Source organism: Eleutherodactylus coqui, chromosome 1, assembly GCF_035609145.1.
Source record: "Eleutherodactylus coqui strain aEleCoq1 chromosome 1, aEleCoq1.hap1, whole genome shotgun sequence".
NCBI lineage: Eukaryota > Metazoa > Chordata > Amphibia > Anura > Eleutherodactylidae > Eleutherodactylus > Eleutherodactylus coqui.
This window is the reverse complement of record NC_089837.1, coordinates 100676851-100698481: the sequence shown is the minus strand read 5'-3', so window position 1 is coordinate 100698481 and position 21631 is coordinate 100676851. Positions and strand designations below refer to the sequence as shown.

The 21631-nt window shown below is 48.2% G+C and overlaps 1 protein-coding gene across 5 annotated transcripts in view; it reads left to right on the top strand.

Moving 5' to 3' along the window:
• Window positions 1-21631, top strand: part of LOC136623851 (beta-galactoside alpha-2,6-sialyltransferase 1-like) — an 80572-nt gene that overhangs the window by 13949 nt on the left and 44992 nt on the right. For 3 of the 5 annotated variants that reach the window (XM_066598217.1, XM_066598212.1, XM_066598214.1), the window contains exon 1: window positions 16348-16494. The exons of the other annotated variants lie outside the window; for them this stretch is intronic. The gene's annotated coding sequence lies outside the window, so the exon portion shown is untranslated. Of the gene's footprint in view, window positions 1-16347; window positions 16495-21631 lie in introns of those variants that run through there. 5 annotated transcript variants of the gene reach the window in all.

Here is a 21631-nt window from a genome sequence, read left to right as displayed (position 1 = left end):
ATAAGTAGACACAGGCAGGTACAACTCCGTGTGGACCGACAGCATGGGTGGGTCCCAGGAAGCCACTGGCGTTACATAAATAAATCCCATTGCATTGCCCAGCACAGCTGAGGTAACGTCAGATTAAATGCAGGTGGGCTTCGGCCCACACTGCATGCCCCAGTCTGACCAGGGTTTTTAATACATAGACACAGGTAGGTACAAATCCCTAATGTGAAGTCCGTGTGGACCCAAAGCATGGGTGGCTCCCTGGAACCCACCAGCGGTACATAAATGTATCCCATTGCAGTGCCCTGCTCAGCAAAGCTAACGTCAGATACAATACAGGTGGGTTTCGGCCCACAGTGCATGCCCCAGTCAGACTGGTAATATGTGCCTTAACAGTAACCGCGTTGGTGGGAATGTGGTGGCGACTGCGGACCTAGTAGCGCGGTTTTATTTAGTTGATTTTCGGAATGTGGCCAGGATTAAGTGGGCCGTGGCGGGGGGATAGTGGGGGGGGGGCTCTCTTGTTGTGTCGTTAAAGGTGAAATTCTTGGACTGCCACCAGACAGACCAATGCAAAGGTATTTGCCAAGAATGTTTTCATTCTTGGAGGAGGAGGGGAATGTTTTTGAGGCACTACGTGTCCTCTCCATGTGTCCGTGGTTATATGCACCTTAACAGTAACCGCGTTGGTGGTAATGTGGTGGCGACTGCGGACCTAGTAGCGCGGTTTTATTTAGTTGGTTTTCGGAATGTGGCCAGGATTAAGTGGGTCGTGGCGGGGGGATGGTGGGGGGGCTCTCTTGTTGTGTCGTTAAAGGTGAAATTCTTGGACTGCCACCAGACGGACCAATGCAAAGGTATTTGCCAAGAATGTTTTCATTCTTGGAGGAGGAGGGGGATGTTTTTGAGGCACTACGTGTCCTCTCCACGTGTCCGTGGTTATATGCACCTTAACAGTAACCGCGTTGGTGGGAAATGGCCTCGCCGCCATCATGTCTTTGGGAAGCCTCCGTTTCCACACCCCAGTGACATAGCATTAGCAGCGGTATAGGCAGAGCCCAGAATTAGTAACATTTCAGCCGTAGCATTAGGGACAGGCCCCAGTAACATATCACTAGCAGCATTATAGGGGGAGCACAGTATTAGTTCCATTTCAGTAGTAGTAGCAGTCCACACAGGCTCCAGTAACAATTCCGAAGCAGCAGTATAGGGGGAGCACAGTCTTAGTTCCATTTCAGTAATAGTAGCACTCAAGACAGGCCCCAGTAACAATTCCGAAGCAGCAGTATAGGGGGAGCGCAGTCTTAGTTCCATTTCAGTAATAGTAGCACTCAAGACAGGCCCCAGTAACAATTCCAAAGCAGCAGTATAGGGGGAGCACAGTATTAGTTCCATTTCAGTGAAAGTAGCACTCCAGACAGGCCCCAGTAACATATCACTAGCAGCAGTATAGGGGGAGCACAGTCTTAGTTCCATTTCAGTAATAGTAGCACTCAAGACAGGCCCCAGTAACAATTCCAAAGCAGCAGTATAGGGGGAGCGCAGTCTTAGTTCCATTTCAGTAATAGTAGCACTCAAGACAGGCCCCAGTAACAATTCCAAAGCAGCAGTATAGGGGGAGCTCAGTCTTAGTTCCATTTCAGTAGTAGTAGCACTCAAGACAGGCCCCAGTAACAATTCCGAAGCAGCAGTATAGGGGGAGCGCAGTCTTAGTTCCATTTCTACTCCCCCAACTTCTCCCCCCAGCAGAGACGCAGTAAACTGAAGAGAGTGACAGGCAGGCCAAGTATAGTATTTTTTAAAACTTTTTAGGAAAAACCACACTGCCTGTGATATACACTGTATTTCGATTTCCCTGTTGGAGGCTGACTTCGCGTACGGATCGCACAGCAGAGCCAGGAAACAATTATGCACAAGGCTGGGTATTAATCACCAACTACTCCTATCAGCAGAGACGCAGTAAACTGAAGAGAGTGACAGGCAGGCCAAATATAGTATTTTTAAAAACTTTTTAGGAAAATCCACACTGCCTGTGATATACACTGTATTTCGATTTCCCTGCTGGAGGCTGACTTCGCGTGCGGAACGCACAGCAGAGCCAGGAAACAATTATGCGCATGGCTGGGTATTAATCACCAACTACTCCCCCCAGCAGAGACGCAGTAAACTGAAGAGAGTGACAGGCAGGCCAAATATAGTATTTTTTAAAACTTTTTAGGAAAAACCACACTGCCTGTGATATACACTGTATTTCGATTTCCCTGTTGGAGGCTGACTTAGCGTACGGAATGCACAGCAGAGCCAGGAAACAATTATGCGCAAGGCTGGGTATTATTCACCAACTACTCCCCCCAGCAGAGACGCAGTAAACTGAAGACAGTGACAGGCAGGCCAAATATAGTATTTTTTAAAACTTTTTGGGAAAAAGCCCACTGCCTATATAGCCTGTATACCTGTTTTGCTGCCTCACCAGTACTGCCCCTATACTTTGTAAAATGACTGCAGACTGAGGACGCTATGGTCTGCACACCCGATATACAAAAAAAAAAAATTTGTGCAACATTGCTAAAAGCAGCCTCAACAGTACTGCACACGGTCAGATGTGGCCCTAAGAAGGACCGTTGGGGTTCTTGAAGACGAATATAACACCTAACACTCTCCCTATAGCAGCTACAGCAAGACAGCACTTTCCCTGATCTCTCTCTCCGTGCATCTGTGGTGAGCCGCGGGCGGGGCAGATTTAAATACTCCGATGTCATCTGATCTCCCCAGCCACTCACTGCAGGGGGGTGGGATAGGGCTGGAATGTCACAGGAGGAAGTTGTAATGCCTTCCCTGTGTTTCTATTGGCCAGAAAAGCGCGCAAATTTCTCAGTGAACGAAATGTAATGGAGTCGAGCACCTCGTGGTGCTGGTCTCGAGTAACGAGCATCTCGAACACCCTAATACTCGAACGAGCATCAAGCTCGGACGAGTACGCTCGCTCATCTCTAGTAGCAAGCGATTTGAACTGTCTATAGCTGCAGATTGAGCTTTAGGGGTATTGCTCCCTTTCTTAAGCACTGAGATCCTAGCTGGGATAGCCTGACAACTGTGTCACTATTCTAGCGTCTATTGGGTGGCATCATCAAGCCACTTAGACTAAGTGGTGGCATCATCAAGCCACTCAGAGCAACGTCAGGCCAGCTAGAGGTGGGCTACATTATTCTTACCTTAGGGCTCATGTCCACGGGCAAAATAAGAATTAAAATCCGCAGCGGATTTTAACTCTTCTCCCGTGCGCGGATCTGCACCCCATAGGGATGCATTGACCACCCGCGGGGTAGATAAATACTCGTACTCGGGCGAAAAGATTCGGGGGGCGCCGTGGGTGAGTGGGGGGTTGCAGCGGGGAGTGGGGGGGGAGAGGGAGAGAGGGCTCCCCCCTGTTCCCCGCTGCTACCCCCCACGCTGCCACGCCTCCCCCCGCCCCCCGGCGCCCCCCGAATCTTTTCACCCGAGTACTGAAGTACTCGAAAATCGCGGTGCTCGATCGAGTAATTACTCGAACGAGTACGTTCGCTCATCTCTAATAGGCACCAATTCAGACAACAACTATCTTAATGTTATAGGTCATACGTCTGTTGAATATGGATAGACCTATGCACGATCTTTTACATCTGACCACCCGGTTCTTGAAAAGTCGTTGGTCCGACTGAAATGCATTGAACCTTGAACGAACTACGTACTCTGAATGAATTAGAACCTTGAATCTCTACTAGTGGAGATCATCTCAATTCACTAGGGCCTAATATATCGGCTCATCTATTTAGGCTACTTTCGTATAAGATTAGAAAGTGTCGAGCCAGAGTGCCAACTAAATTAAAGGGAAATTGAGCAAGTTGGGGTAATATATCATACTGACCTCTAACTATAAAACTCAAATACCCCAGATTCATATTGGACTCAACCTGAGTTACTGGCGGCCCTCTGATCTTATACTCCTAGAACACTGTGACGTCTATGAGCACATGTGTCTCGACCATTGTCTGTTTTTTGTTTATGTTTTGTCCCCATTATTTGGAGACTGTCTTGAGCCCAATGTTTGTTAACGCATATTAATAAAGAATTAGTGTTTTAGGGACCTTCTGTGATTATGGAACGTATGGTAAAATAAACTGAAGAGAGCTGCAGCCATAAATCATCAGGGCATCAACCTAGGACCAGTCCGAGCAAGAGGAGTGCCCATCTGAGGGTTTACTGCTCATTTGCATATACCACAGAAAAACTGTGATTTCTCAAAAATGGTAGCACCGTTGGAGGGAAGAAAGGCATGTATTCCTAGTGATAGTATAATGGTGTGACTGGTTTAGTGGCTTATAGTGTGCTGACAGACTTCCTTTATCCCTGTGTTCCCTATATACACAACTGGAGTTTTCCTTACAGAGAAGGAAAGAGGGGCAGGTAACTTTTCTAAATCCTGCCCCCAACCAGTCCCTGCCCATGACCCGGCCAAATCTATCACCAGGTTGTGCTTTGAGGCATGAGACTCAAAATTTTAACAACATGTATCCTACTTGGGTGATTAAATTACACATGTGAAATGCCTAAATGTAGCACGTCACTGCAATGTATCCCTAAAGTAGTAGTTCAATAAAAGAATTACAATATTTCAAACATGTATTGTAATTATTAATAGTAGAACAGTCCATTACATAAATACAGCAATACAACCAACATCATAACATAAGTACAGCACCAAAACCAAACACAGTACATTTATACAGTACTAGAACCAGGATCAATAAAAAAAACCATGCTATTTAAAGGGGTTGTCCCGCGGCAGCAAGTGGGTCTATACACTTCTGTATGGCCATATTAATGCACTTTGTAATGTACATTGTGCATTAATTATGAGCCATACAGAAGTTATAAAAAGTTTTATACTTACCTGCTCCGTTGCTGGCGTCCTCGTTCCCATGGAGCCGACTAATTTTCGCCCTCCGATGGCCAAATTAGCCGCGCTTGCGCAGTCCGGGTCTTCTTCTTTTCTGAATGGGGCTCCGTGTAGCTCCGTGTAGCTCCGCCCCGTCACGTGCCGATTCCAGCCAATCAGGAGGCTGGAATCGGCAATGGACCGCACAGAAGCCCTGCGGTCCATGGAGACAGAGGATCCCGGCGGCCATCTTCAGCAGGTGAGTATGAAGACGCCGGACCGCCGGGATTCAGGTAAGCGCTGTGCGGGTTGTTTTTTTAACCCCTGCATCGGGGTTGTCTCGCGCCGAACGGGGGGGGGTTAAAAAAAAAAAAAAAAACCCGTTTCGGCGCGGGACAACCCCTTTAAGTTTTTACTTCCTTGCATGAGCTGTATGATGGGAGTTGTCAGTTCACAAACAAGAATGCTACTACCCATCATCACTCTATAGACCATACAGTGACTAATGACTGATCAGAGGGAGAATAAACAATGACATTGTGACTGACTAGAGATGAGCGAACGTACTCGTCCGAGCTTGATGCTCGGGCGAATATTAGGGTGTTCGGGATGCTCGTTACTCGTAACGAGTACCACGCGATGTTCGGGTTACTTTCACTTTCATCTCTGAGACGTTAGCGCGCTTTTCTGGCCAATTGAAAGACAGGGAAGGCATTACAACTTCCCCCTGTGATGTTCCAGCCCTATACCACCCCCCTGCTGTGAGTGGCTGGGGAGATCAGATGTCACCCGAGTATAAAAGTCGGCCCCTCCCGCGGCTCGCCTCAGATGCGTTGTGAGTCACTTGTGACAGAGATCAGGGACAGTGGTATCGTGTTGGAGCTGCTGTAGGGAGAGTGTTAGGAGTTAGTGTAGGCTTCAAGAACCCCAACGGTCCTTCTTAGGGCCACATCTAACCGTGTGCAGTACTGTGGAGGCTGCCTTTTGCAGTGGTGCACATTTTTTTTTTTCCAAATCGGCCGTGCAGAGCATTGCGCCCTGCAGTAATACTACAGGGACAGAAGTGGTGGTTAGGCAGGGAGAGTGTTAGGAGTTAGTGTAGGCTTCAAGAACCCCAATGGTCCTTCTTAGGGCCACATCTAACCGTGTGCAGTACTGTGGAGGCTGCTGTTAGCAGTGTTGCACTTTTTTTTTTTTTCCAAATCGGCCGTGCAGAGCATTGCGCCCTGCAGTAATACTCCAGGGACAGAATTGTGTAGGCAGGGCCAGAAGACATATTTTATTGATTGAATATAGGCAGTGGGCCTTTCCTTTAAAAAAAAGGGCAAAAATTCTATTTGGCCTGCCTCTGACAGTCCTCAGCGTTCTGGGTACGTGTGTGCTGGGTGGAGAACGTAAAAGAAATCATATGCAGCCAGCTAAGTTTAACAGCAGGCTTGCGCCAATTTATTTCCTGGCTGGGAAATCACCGCTCTGCTGCAGTTAATAACAGTGCAACACTGCAGTTCTGTGACACACTGCAGGGCCACAACACATTTATTATTGATTGAATATAGGCAGTGGGCCTTTCCTTTAAAAAAAAAGGGCAACTATTCTATTTGGCCTGCCTCTGACAGTCCTCAGCGTTCTGGGTACGTGTGTGCTGGGTGGAGAACTTAAACAAAAATCATACGCAGCCAGCTAAGTTTAACAGCAGGCTTGCGCCAATTTATTTCCTGGCTGGGAAATCAAATCACTGGTAATACAGCATGCTGAGGGGTAGGCCTAGAGGACGTGGACGCGGCCGAGGATGCGGAGGTCCAAGTCAGGGTGTGGGCACAGGCCGAACTCCTGATCCAGGTGTATCGCAGCCGACTGTTGCGCGATTAGGAGAGAGGCACGTTTCTGGCGTCCCCACATTCATCGCACAATTAATGGGTCCACGCGGGAGACCTTTATTAGAAAATGAGCAGTGTGAGGAGGTCCTGTCGTTGATGGCAGAAAGTGCTTCGAGCAACCTATCGTCCACCCACAGTTCTGCGCCGTCCAGTGCTGCAAATCCGAATCCTCTGGCTGCTGTTCCTCCTTCCTCCCAGCCTCCTCACTCCACTACAATGACACATGCTCAGGAGCGGGAAGACTCCCAGGAACTGTTCTCGGGCCCCTGCTCAGATTGGGCAGCAGTGGTTCCTCTCCCACCAGAGGAGTTTATCGTCACTGATGCCCAACCATTGGAAAGTTCCCGGGGTCCGGGGGATGAGGCTGGGGACTTCCGGCAACTGTCTCAAGACCTTTCAGTGGGTGAGGAGGACGATGACGATGAGACACAGTTGTCTATCGGTGAGGTAGTAGTAAGGGCAGTAAGTCCGAGGGAGGAGCGCACAGAGGATTCAGAGGAAGAGCAGCAGGACGATGAGGTGACTGACCCCACCTGGTTTGCAACGCCTACTCAGGACAGGTCTTCAGAGGGGGAGGCAAGGGCAGCAGCAGGGCAGGTTGCAAGAGGCAGTGCGGTGTCCAGGGGTAAAGGCAGGGCCAGACCGAATAATCCACCAACTGTTTCCCAAAGCGCACCCTCGCGCCATGCCACCCTGCAGAGGCCAAGGTGCTCTAAGGTCTGGCAGTTTTTCACAGAGACGCCTGACGACCGACGAACAGTGGTGTGCAACCTTTGTCGCGCCAAGATCAGCCGGGGAGCCACCACCAACAGCCTCACCACCACCAGCATGCGCAGACATATGATGGCCAAGCACCCCACAAGGTGGGACAAGGCCATTCACCGCCTCCGGTTTGCACCGCTGCCTCTCCCCCTGTGGCCCAACGTGCCACTGAGATCCAACCCCGCTCTGAGGACACAGGCACTACCGTCTCCTGGCCTGCACCCACACCCTCACCTCCGCTGTCCTCGGCCCCATCCACCAATGTCTCTCAGCGCACCGTCCAGCCGTCGCTAGCGCAAGTGTTTGAGCGGAAGCGCAAGTACGCCGCCACGTACCCGCACGCTCAAGCGTTAACCGTCCACATAGCCAAATTTATCAGCCTTGAGATGCTGCCGTATAGGGTTGTGGAAACGGAGTCCTTCAAAAGTATGATGGCGGCGGCGGCCCCGCGCTACTCAGTTCCCAGTCGCCACTACTTTTCCCGATGTGCCATCCCAGCCCTGCATGACCACGTCTCCCGCAACATTGTACGCGCCCTCACCAACGCGGTTACTGCCAAGGTCCACTTAACAACGGACACGTGGACAAGCACAGGCGGGCAGGGCCACTACATCTTCCTGACGGCACATTGGGTGAATTTAGTGGAGGCTGGGACAGAGTCAGAGCCTGGGACCGCTCACGTCCTACCCACCCCCAGAATTGCGGGCCCCAGCTCGGTGATGGTATCTTCGGCGGTGTATGCTTCCTCCACTAAAGCACCCTCCTCCTCCTCCTCCGCAACCTCTGTCTCACAATCTAGATGTGTCAGCAGCAGCAGGACGTCGCCAGCAGTCGGTGTCGCGCGGCGTGGCAGCACAGCGGTGGGCAAGCGTCAGCAGGCCGTGCTGAAACTACTCAGCTTAGGAGATAAGAGGCACACGGCCCACGAACTGCTGCAGGGTCTAACAGAGCAGACCGACCGTTGGCTTGCGCCACTGAGCCTCCAACCGGGCATGGTCATGTGTGACAACGGGCGTAACCTCGTGGCGGCTCTGCAGCTCGGCAGCCTCACGCACGTGCCATGCCTGGCCCACGTCCTTAATTTGGTGGTTCAGCGCTTTCTGAAAAGCTACCCACGCTTGTCAGACCTGCTTGGAAAGGTGCGCCGGCTCTGCGCACATTTCCGCAAGTCCCACACGGACGCTGCCACCCTGCGCACCCTGCAACATCGGTTTAATCTGCCAGTGCACCGACTGCTGTGCGACGTGCCCACACGGTGGAACTCTACACTCCACATGTTGGCCAGGCTCTATGAGCAGCGTAGAGCTATAGTGGAATACCAACTCCAACATGGGCGGCGTAGTGGGAGTCAGCCTCCTCAATTATTTTCAGAAGAGTGGGCCTGGTTGGCAGACATCTGCCAGGTCCTTGGAAAGTTTGAGGAGTCTACCCAGGTGGTGAGCGGCGATGCTGCAATCATTAGCGTCACCATTCCTCTGCTATGCCTCTTGAGAAGTTCCCTGCAAAGCATAAAGGCAGATGCTTTGCGCTCGGAAACGGAGGCGGGGGAAGACAGTATGTCGCTGGATAGTCAGAGCACCCTCCTGTCTATATCTCAGCGCGTTGAGGAGGAGGAGGAGGAGCATGAGGAGGATGAGGAGGAGGGGGAAGAGACAGCTTGGCCCACTGCTGACGGTACCCATGCTGCTTGCCTGTCATCCTTTCAGCGTGTATGGCCAGAGGAGGAGGAGGAGGATCCTGAAAGTGATCTTCCTAGTGATGACAGCCATGTGTTGCGTACAGGTACCCTGGCACACATGGCTGACTTCATGTTAGGATGCCTTTCTCGTGACCCTCGCGTTGCACGCATTCTGGCCACTACGGATTACTGGGTGTACACACTGCTCGACCCACGGTATAAGGAGAACCTTTCCACTCTCATTCCCGAAGAGGAAAGGGGTTCGAGAGTGTTGCTATACCACTGGACCCTGGCAGACAAGCTGATGGTAAAATTCCCATCCGACAGCGCTAGTGGCAGAAGGCGCAGTTCCGAGGGCCAGGTAGCAGGGGAGGTGCGGAGATCGAGCAGCATGTACAGCACAGGAAGTGCAACACTCTTTAATGCCCTGGACAGCTTTCTGGCTCCCCACCAAGACTGTGTCACCGCTCCCCAGTCAAGGCTGAGTCGGCGGGAGCACTGTAAAAGGATGGTGAGGGAGTACGTAGCCGATCGCATGACCGTCCTCCGTGACGCCTCTGCCACCTACAACTACTGGGTGTCGAAGCTGGACACGTGGCCTGAACTTGCGCTGTATGCCCTGGAGGTGCTTGCTTGTCCTGCGGCTAGCGTCTTGTCAGAGAGGGTGTTTAGTGCGGCTGGGGGAATCATCACAGATAAGCGTACACGCCTGTCAACCGACAGTGCCGACAGGCTTACACTCATCAAGATGAACAAAGCCTAGATGGACAGCAGCGATACCTAAGCAATATGTAGGCTGCACCCGCGGATGGAAGCATCGCTCTCTATCACCATCCAAAACGGGGACATTTCTGCTTCATCAATCTGTGTCTAATATTCCTCCTCCTCCTCCTGCTCCTCCTCCTGAAACCTCACGTAATCACGCCGAACGGGCAATTTTTCTTAGGGCCACAAGGCTCACTCATATAATTTTTCTAAACAATTTTTATACGTTTCAATGCTCTTAAAAGCGTTGAAACTTTAACTTGAACCAATTTTTCGTTAAACTGGGCTGCCTCCAGGCCTAGTTACCACTTAAGCCACATTAACCAAAGCGATTAATGGGTTTCACCTGCCATCTTGGTTGGGCATGGCCAATTTTTTCTGAGGTACATTAGTACTGTTGGTACACCAATTTTTTTGGGCCCTCACCTACAGTGTAATCATAGTAATTTCTATGTTCTTCGCCTGCACTCATGGTACAGAAAGGTGTGTGGGGTTGGCCTACACTTTAACTACATAAATGTAACTGGGGCCTTGTCTATACTGCAGCTACTGAAATGTGAAAGAGACTGTTATCTCCCTAAACTGCTGCAATGGGAATGTTACTGGGGCCTGTCTTGAGTGCTACTATTACTGAAATGGAACTAAGACTGCGCTCCCCCTATACTGCTGCTAGTGATATGTTAGTGGGGCCTGTCCCTAATGCTACCGCTGAAATGTTAATAATTCTGGGCTCTGCCTATACCGCTGCTAATGGTATGTCACTGGGGTGTGGAAACAGAGGCTTCACAAAGACATTATGGCGGCGAGGCCATTTCCCACCAACGCTGTTACTGTTCAGGTGCATATAACCACGGACACGTGTAGAGGACACATAGTGCCTCCAAAACATCCCCCTCCTCCTCCAACAATGAAAACATTCTTGGCAAATACCTTTGCATTGGTCCGTCTGGTGGCAGTCCAAGAATTTCACCTTTAACGACACTACAAGAGAGCACCACCACCATCCCCCCGCCACGGCCCACTTAATCCTGGCCACATTCCGAAAACCAACTACATAAAACCGCGCTACCAGGTCCGCAGTCACCACCACATTACCACCAACGAGGTTACTGTTAAGGTACATATTACCAGTCTGACTGGGGCATGCAGTGTGGGCCGAAGCCCACCTGTATTGTATCTGACGTTAGCTCTGCTGAGTAGGGCACTGCAATGGGATATATTTATGTACCGCCCTGGTGGGTTCCAGGGAGCCACCCATGCTGTGGGTCCACACGGAGTTGTAACTGCATCTGTCCACTTGTAAAGAACCCCAGTCTGACTGGGGCATGCAGTGTGGGCCGAAGCGCACCTGCATTAACCATGACATTACCTCAGCTGTAATGGGCAATGCAATGGGATTTATTTATGTACCGCCGGTGGCTTCCTGGCACCCACCCATGCTGTGGGTCCACAGGGAGTTGTTACTACATCTGTCCACTTGTAAAGAACCCCAGTCTGACTGGGGCATGCAGTGTGGGCCGAAGCCCACCTGCATTAACCACGACATTACCTCAGCTGTGATGGGCAATGCAATGGGATATTTTTATGTACCACCGGTGGGTTCCAGGGAGCCACCCATGCTGTAGGTGCACACAGAGTTTAACCTACATCTGTCCACTTGTAAAGAACCCCAGTCAGACTGGGGCATGCAGTGTGGGCCGAAGCCCACCTGTATTAAGCACGACATTACCTCAGCTGTGATGGGCAATGCAATGGGATTTATTTATGTACCGTCGGTGGCTTCCTGGCACCCACCCATGCTGTGGGTCCACAGGGAGTTGTTACTACATCTGTCCACTTGTAAAGAACCCCAGTCTGACTGGGGCATGCAGTGTGGACCGAAGCCCACCTGCATTAACCACGACATTACCTCAGCTGTGATGGGCAATGCAATGGGATATTTTTATGTACCACCGGTGGGTTCCAGGGAGCCACCCATGCTGTAGGTGCACACGGAGTTTAACCTACATCTGTCCACTTGTAAAGAACCCCAGTCAGACTGGGGCATGCAGTGTGGGCCGAAGCCCACCTGTATTAAGCACGACATTACCTCAGCTGTGATGGGCAATGCAATGGGATATTTTTATGTACCGCCGGTGGGTTCCAGGGAGCCACCCATGCTGTGGGTGCACACGGAATTCCCATTGCGGAGTTGGACCTGGCTGTGACTATAAAAAACCGCGGTCTGACTGGGGCATGCAGACACCTTGACAGAATGAATAGTGTGTGGCACATAGGTTCCCCATTGCTATGCCCATGTGTGCAGCTCCAGATGGAGGTGGCACAGGATTGGATTTCTCATTGCTTCTGTACAGCATTGTGGACTATCGGCCCGCCCCTTTTATGGGGGGGTCGCTGCCTGGCCATGCCAACCCTCTGCAGTGTGTGCCTGCTTTTCCTCTGGCAGACGCACTTATAAATAGACATGAGGGTGGCGTGGCATGAGGGCAGCTGAAGGCTGGGCAGGGACAATTTGGTGTACGCTGTGGACACTGTCGTGCGGGGGGGGGGGGGGTCGGGCAGCATGTAACCCAGGAGAAGTGGCAGCGGAGTGTCATGCAGGCAGTGATTGTGCTTTGTTGGAGGTAGTGTGGTGCTTAGCTAAGGTATGCCATGCTAATGAGGGCTTTTCAGAAGTAAAAGTTGTTGGGAGGGGGGGGGGGCACTCTTGCCGGTATTGTGGCTTAATAGCGGGACCTGCGAACTTGAGATGCAGCCCAACACGTAGCCCCTCGCCTGCCCTATCCGTTGCTGTGTCGTTCCCATCACTTTCCTGAATTGCCCAGATTTTCACACATGAAAACCTTAGCGAGCATCGGCGATATACAAAAATGCTCGGGTCGCCCATTGACTTCAATGGGGTTCGTTACTCGAAACGAACCCTCAAGCATCGCCATAATTTCGTCCCGAGTAACGAGCACCCGAGCATTTTGGTGCTCGCTCATCTCTATGACTGACACATGATGTCATTTCTAATTAGTGTTGTTTTCTTCTCCATCCAGTCCAGATTGACTTGTCAGCTTCTCTTGGACATAACTTTTCTCTCTAGAGGTTGCCACAGAAATGTCTTTGGGTCTTTTGCTTTTTCATATCTGTAATCCCTATATTAAGATAAACTCTTAAGAGTGCCACACATGGTTTACCCTAAATACTGTTTAACAATACAACTGACATCGCCCCCTGAGTAACAAACAGCACTGTAATAATGATCTCCACTGCCCCCTTGTAGTAAATAGCGAGCCATCCTGCCCCTCTGTAGTAATAAATAGCTGTACTATCCTGATGAATAATGATCTGCACTGTCCCCTGTAATAAATAAATATACATATTGTTCCACTGTAGTAATATGTAGCCATAATGTTACCCTGGAGGAACAAATAGCCTTAATGTCCCCCTGCAGTAAAATATAGGCATAATGTCACCTCCTAGGAATATATAGCCATAATGTCCCCCTGTAGCCTTAATATCCCTTGTAGAAATATATAGTCAGAATGTCCCCCTGTACCAATATGTAGCCATAATGTCCCCTGTACCAACATATAACCATAATATTCACCAGTAAGAATATATAGCTTTAATGTCCCCCGGCAGTAACATATAGGCATAATGTCGCCTCCTAGGAATATATAGCCATAATGTCCCCCTGTAACCTTAATATCCCTTGTAGTAATATATAGTCAGAATGTCCCCCTGTACCAATATATAGCCATAATGTCCCCTGTAGCAATATATAACAATAATATTCACCAGTAAGAATATATAGCCATAATGTCTCTCTGTAAAAATACATAGCCATAATGCCCCCCTTTAGGAATATATAGCAATAATGTCTCCCGTAGCCATAATGCATCCCTGTAGTAATATATAATGATAATATCCTGCTGTAGAAATATATAACCAGAATTTCCGCTCTAGCCATAACATTACACATTGTAAAAAAATAAAGTCAACTTACCTCCCACACAGTCCTACCTCCTGGTCTCTTACGGCCAACATCCCGTGGAATGATGCAAGTGATGTAATGACATAATTGCCCTGACTAACAGGAGAGCACCCAGGACGGCGAGACAGCAGTATAAAATCAGGACTGTCCCACCGGATCTGTGATGGCAGGGAGATGTGATACCTTGTTTAGAATATCGAGAACATTCGACTAATATTTGTATTATTTCACATACAGATAAGTTACGGAATATAGTATTCGGCTTCCTCTTAGAAGTTAATACGCCAAGGCTCCAGACTGTTAGTAGGGCTGATTACAGCACACACTCTTGATGTTCCTTTAAGCCATGCTCGATATTGCAGGTGACTTTTGACCCTTGCCACCAAATAACTCAGTTTGTGGCTTGAGCACCAGAAACTTGCCCAATGTTCATTGTCCTTGGTATGAGCCTTACTTCCTACAGCAGACCTACTGACTATCCACCTCAAGTCTTGTGGATGCGCACACCTATGGTTTTAATGAAGTTGGCCTCACTTACGATTCAATGTGCTGTTGTTTCGACCAACCTCAAGTTATCTGACAGTGTGGTACAAGATCGCTATTTGCTTAGGCCCTTGTCAATGCAGACAGTTCCTTTGTCTGTCCTGGGCAGTGGGTTGTCCTCTCTCCCACTTTTCCAGCAGTATCCATCAGGTTCCTCTAGACCTCCCTTTCAGCACAGCCAACCACTTGTCAACGTCTCCTCTAGTGCCTCTACTGTACTCTACTGAATCTTCCTGCATGTTTGAGGCCGCAGGGAGAGCTTCCATCTTCAGTACTGACAGACACTGCCAATTTCTGTTGTTTCCATGTGCCTGAATTCACTGCCATGTGCCTGCATCTGCGGCACAACTCTGTCTCTCTCCTCAACTTCCCCCTGCCCGGTCTGACAAGGGGCGCAGCTTGGCAAGGCTATAGCAGCTGCCTATTGTGGCGGTTGATTTGTTGTTATTGGTAAGAGGAGAGCAAGGCACCTCTTACCCCTCTTACAGTATTGTGAATTTCATGTGTGATGCATTCACTGTCCTGGTATGGTGAACTCCGTGGCACACTATTTTTTCTGTTTTAGGGTAGACCACATGCTGCTGCGAAATGACAAACTGCAACAGACAAATATTCCAATAGAAACCACATGAAATGGTGTACCGTATTTACTGCATTTTAATTATCAGGTTATATATTTTCTATATCACCTGCAATGGGGTTACTGTCAGACCATGAAAACTGTGATGTGATTTTCCATAGAAGCAGTTACAGAAAGACTCCAAGAATTGAGATGGATGACTAATAGAGATGAGAGAACGTACTCGTTTAGGGCGATTTCGCAATCGCGCATTGCTTTTTTCGAGTAACTGACTACTCGGGCGAAAAGATTCAGGGAGCGCCAGGGGTGAGCGGGGGGTTGCAGAGGAGAGTGGGGGGGGGGGGGGAGAGAGCTCCCCCCTGTTCCCCACTGCTACCCCCCGCTCCCCCACACCGCCCCCCACCCCCCGGCGCCCCCCGAATCTTTTCACCCGAGTAATCAGTTACTTGAAAAAAAAGCGATGCTCAATTGCGAAATCGCCCTTAACGAGTATGTTCGCTCATCTCTAATGACTATGGCAAAATTGTAACAAGACTCCATGTGTGTATTTTATTTGTATACATTTGCGGTGCACATACACTTTTAAAGTGGGACTTTTTATAGTACAACTTTCCAATTTTAACTATTAAGTGACAGGAGTGCATTCAGTTGCATGCAATTTAGAGTCTTTCCTTAGACTACAACTATAGTTAAAGGGGTTGTTCCACTTCAAAAAAAATTGTAAGCCACTCTCTTCTTTCCCCAATAAGCAGTGCAGCAACTTCCATGGCTTTGCTGGGCTATGTTTACAACAGAAGCCTCCTGGCATCAGCGCTCACATCTTGGGCGCCATGATGGCAGGAGTTTAGGACTGTGATTGGCTGCAGCGAACAGTTGACTTCTGCTATGAACATACACTGGTAGAGCTGCAGGAGCCATTGCACTGTTTCTCGAGAGAAGGCAAAGAGGTTAGTATTGCAGTTTTTGTTCTTTTAGGTCATGGCCAGCTGTTTGCACTTTTTTGTAAAGTCTCTATGTAGCCCCAGTCTTAGAGCCACGTGTTTCTTTTTTATATGTGAGTGACTTTTAGAATAAACCCGTATGGTGGAATATAAGGGAGTAATAATGCTTGACAGTTCTCTGACCTCAGATAAGAATGTTGATGTGTTATGTGCTATGTATAGCTGCAAAGCGGTTCTTGGCATGTGCGCTATTCCTGATACTCAAGTTACGTACACATCCCACTTGTCGGAGAGGCTGTGTATTGTTTACCAGGATCAATAGAGGCAAACTGATTTTCCTTGAAGACTCTTGAACACTGTTATAGAGATTATACGGAAAATATATGATCATTACCACCAAGCTGTTACCCAAAGCATCAGACTCAAGACTACTGACCCGCACTGTGGTGCTGCACTGCTACAGGTTACGTACATTGTTTGTTCTCACTTAATCTTATTGCTAATACTTCTGTACCAGAACATGCATGTGAGTAAGGCTAAAGTCACATCTGAGCTAGGGATTCCGTTTTCCTGCTCCATTATAGTAGCAGGAAAATGAAATCCCCTGGATGAACGGAACCGTCTTATGTGTCGAATGGACTCCATTGACTATAATGAGGGCCGTTTGATTTCTGCACCGTTACCAATTGAAAATGTCCTGCATGCACAACTTCTTGATCCGTTATTTCATGACAGATCTGCTCTGAATGGAGACGCCAACGCATGGTGAATGTGAATGTAGCCTGATGAGTTTTAATTTCCATTTTGGGTGATTACCACGATCATTACTATGACATTAGATCTCAACGGAAAATTGATATAGTATGATTTCTCATCCAAACGAGACAATGCATTGTCTGCCTTTTAACACCAGGTTGTTTTCTCTGACCATTAATTATAACAATAGGTCTAAAAAAAAATCATTGTTCCCATTGGTACATCCCCCTGTGTAAATTGGGGCGTTCTGTTGACAATGATGATACACAATACCGGTAGTAGGGGTATAGTACTCAGCTAGCTTTTGTAAAGGTTTGCAGTTAGGTGGAGGTCCAAGCTCAACACCAACAGTAAGGATCTTGTTAGCCTTTTACAAATTTAATAGAACTATTTACAGTACTGTATCCCAACTTGTATTAATAATTATAGTCTTTATTTAGGGGAGGAGAGGAGGCAGAGAGGGGGCAGGAGCTCAGTTCCTGCTCCTGGCTCTTCCATCCCCCCCCCTGCAGATGGGGAGGACGTATATCGACTCGGCGTGAAAACCGAGCTGATATACGTTCATGTGAATCCAGCCTAATGCCCACTTCATGTATTGTGAGCAGGCAGTTGTTCAAAGATTAACAACTGCCTGTTTAGTCTAAGCGGGAACTTGCTAACTAGCTGTTTTGTTTCAGTGAGCTGAAATGAAGTGACCAGCAGCTAAAAGCAATTTCTCCTTCAGTATCCCGTGCGGTCTCACGCTTACACACAATGATTTGTTTGAGCATTTTTTTTGGCTAATAGTTGGCCCATGTAAAACTACCCTAAAAACAGCTAGGTGTAAGGGGGTGCAGGGAAGATGACATCTTACTGGAAGTACTGTAGATAGGTGAAGGAGATTGTTTCGATCTAGAACTCAGTAGTTCAGCCTGTTTAGAAAGTTATAAATCACAGACCAAATTGCTTAGTTCCTTCTGTTCTATGTGGCGATGCAATCTGTCATCAGATTCAGGGTTGTACTCTTCTACATGTCGGCATCTTCTGATTTACTTTCCTCTGATAGGTCTGATGCAGCGGTTTGCAAATTACGAACAGGAAAAGGCAAGCCTTCCCCATGGGGCACAGGTTTATGGACTGAAGACACATCTGTATATCTTATTTTATGTCTGGTCCTACTGGAATGTCCTGCAATGCTTGTGAGGCAAAAATAACAATCCGCATGATTAACCCCTTCATGACATGGCCTATTTTGGGCTTAAGGACGCAACAATTTTTGGCAGATTTTCTTCTTCGTTTATCAAAAGCCATAACTCTTTTATTTTTCCGCCGTGTAAGGGCTTGTTTTTTGCGTGACGAACTGTAGTTTTTATCGGCATCATTTTTGGGTACATTAACTATATTGTAAAACTTTTATTTTTTTTATGATTGCAGGGAGAGAAAATGCATCAATTCTGACATAGATTTTTTTATTTTTTTTTTACAGCGTTAATCATGCAGCACAAATAAGACAATCCGTTTTTTCTGTGGGTCGGTACGGTTACAACGATACCAAAATTCTTACATTTTTTTAGGTTTTTCCATTTTTCTGCAATAAAAACAATCTTTTTGCAAATCTTTTTTTTTTCTAAATCGCTGCATTTAAAGTACTGTAATTTTTTTATTTGTTGATGTACGGAGCTTTGTGAGGGCTTATGTTTTGCGAGAGGAGCTGTAGTTTTTACTGGTACCATTTTGGTGTACATACAGCTTTTTTGATCACGTTTATTGCGTTTTTAGTGAGGCACAATGCTAAAAATAAGCATTTTGCCTCAGTTTTTTAGTGGGTTTTTTTGTGTTTTTTTCCATACACAGTCAAAAGCATGTGCATCTTATTGTACGCATCGTTACGGATGCGACAATACCAAATATGTGGGTTTTATTTTACCTTTTTTTTATGCTAATCTGAGAAAAAGCATAAAAAAATGTTTTTTTTACTCTTTTTTTTACATTTTTTTAATTCATTTTTTTAATCTTTGTTTTTTTTACAACATTTGTGTCCCTCTGAGGGACTTTGACCACTGCCCTGATGATCGCTGTCATAAGGCATGGCAGAGCTACATCGCGAGAGCCGTCCGAAGACACAGAGGGAGCGCGCTCCCTCTGTGAACTCTTTCCCTGCCGCGATCTACTTAGATCATGGCAGGGAAGGGGTTAACAGCAGGGGGCGCATCTCCGATGCTCCCCCGCTGTTGCAGCGGGACGCCGGCTGTGACTGACAGCCGGCTCCCGCAGCGGGATAGCGTGGGATCATATGTGATCCCGCGCTAGCTCCAGGACGTAAGTTTACGCCCTGTTGCGGGAAGTACCAGGCTCCCAGGATGTAAACTTACGCCCTGCAGCAGGAACGGGTTAATTGGCTCACACCAAACCATTGGAACAGCAAACAGCATGGCTCGGAGCTTTCCTTTAATGCATTCTGTAGAGTAGTTGTTCAGGTTATGCAAGCAATATGAGGTACAAAGTTTTAATCCTGATCCCAGAGACAATAATAAAAGTACAGTTTATAAGCCTTCTTAACTAAATCAGTGATTAGCTTTACACAACGAAGTTTACCTGTTGCCATAGTTTTAACTATAACTGATATCTCAGAATGCTTCACTAGCTCAAAAAACACAGATAAACACAAACAAAGGTAACAGAACTCAAAAAATATTGATACGCTAAAGTAACAAGTGCTTCATGTAGGTTATAATACACATTAAACAGCAGTGCCGCTATAGGCTAATGCTGGTACCCTTCCCGCACAACTACATTATTCTGACATCTAGTGACTATTTTTAGAACTTCATCCACTGTATATTACATCCAAATAAAGAATTTAGCATAGTCACTGATTTAACTTTATATACACAATTCACCGGAAAAGGAGAGCGCAGACAACACAAAAGCTTAAGAAAAATATATAGAAAAAATTTAAATTACATAACAATCATACGTGATGCTTCATATCCCAATGCAAATTCAGATTCTACACCCAGAAATCCATTGATGTATCACACACCAGATGCAGAAAGGCTGTTGAATCATGTCTCCCACAAAATCAAAATATCACAGTCTCTCCTCTTCACAGAGCTATGTCAGCCCTCACATCACAGTCTCTCCTCTTCACAGAGCCATGTCTGCCCTCACATCACACTCTCCTCTTCACAGAGCCATGTCTGCCCTCACATCACAGTCTCTCCTCCTCACAGAGCCATGTCTGCCCTCACATCACAGTCTCTCCTCCTCACAGTCATGTCTACCCCTCACATCACAGTCTCTCCTCCTCACAGAGCCATGTCTGCCCTTACATGACAGTCTCTCCTCTTCACAGAGCCATGTCTGCCCTCACATCACAGTATCTTCTCTTCAGAGCCATGTCTGCTCCTCACATCACAGTCTCTCCACTTCACAGAGCCATGTCAGCCCTCACATCACAGTCTCTCCTCTTAACAGAGCCATGTCTGCCCTTACATGACAGTCTCTCCACTTCACAGAGCCATGTCTGCCCTCACATCACAGTATCTTCTCTTCAGAGCCATGTCTGCCCTCATATCACAGTCTCTCCACTTCACAGAGCCATGTCTGCCCTCACATCACAGTCTCTCCTCCTCACAGAGCCATGTCTGCCCCTCACATCACAGTCTCTCCTCTTCAGAGCCATGTCTGCTCCTCACATCACAGTCTCTCCTCTTCTCAGGGCCATGTCTGCTCCTCACATCACAGTCTCCCCTCTTCACAGAGCCATGTCTGCCCTCACATCACAGTCTCTCCTCTTCACAGAGCCATGTCTGCTCCTCACATCACAGTCTCTCCTCCTCACAGAGCCATGTCTGCCCTCACATCACAGTCTCTCCTCTTCACAGAGCCATGTCTGCCCTCACATCACAGTCTCCCCTCTTCACAGAGCCATGTCTGCCCTCATATCACAGTCTCTCCTCTTCACAGAGCCATGTCTGCCCTCACATCACAGTCTCTCCTCCTCACAGAGCCATGTCTGCTCCTCACATCACAGTCTCTCCTCCTCACAGAGCCATGTCTGCCCTCACATCACAGTCTGTCCTCTTCACAGAGCCAAGTCTGCTCTCACATCACAGTCTCTCCTCTTCACAGAGCCATGTCTGCCCCTCACATCACAGTCTCTCCTCTTCACAGAGCCATGTCTGCCCTCACATCACAGTCTCCCCTCTTCACAGAGCCATGTCTGCCCTCATATCACAGTCTCTCCTCTTCACAGAGCCATGTCTGCCCTCATATCACAGTCTCTCCTCTTCACAGAGCCATGTCTGCCCTCACATCACAGTCTCTCCTCTTCACAGAGCCATGTCTGCCCTCACATCACAGTCTCTCCTCTTCACAGAGCCATGTCTGCCCTCACATCACAGTCTCTCCTCTTCACAGAGCCATGTCTGCCCTCACATCACAGTCTCTCCTCTTCACAGAGCCATGTCTGCCCTCACATCACAGTCTCTCCTCTTCACAGAGCCATGTCTGCCCTCACATCACAGTCTCTACTCTTCACAGAGCCATGTCTGCCCTCACATCACAGTCTCTCCTCTTCACAGAGCCATGTCTGCCCTCACATCACAGTCTCTCCTCTTCACAGAGGCATGTCTGCCCTCACATCACAGTCTCTCCTCTTCACAGAGCCATGTCTGCCCTCACATCACAGTCTCTACTCTTCACAGAGCCATGTCTGCCCCTCACATCACAGTCTCTCCTCTTCACAGAGCTATGTCAGCCCTCACATCACAGTCTCTCCTCTTCACAGAGCCATGTCTGCTTCTCACATCACAGTCTCTCCTCTTCACAGAGCCATGTCTGCCCCTCACATCACAGTCTCT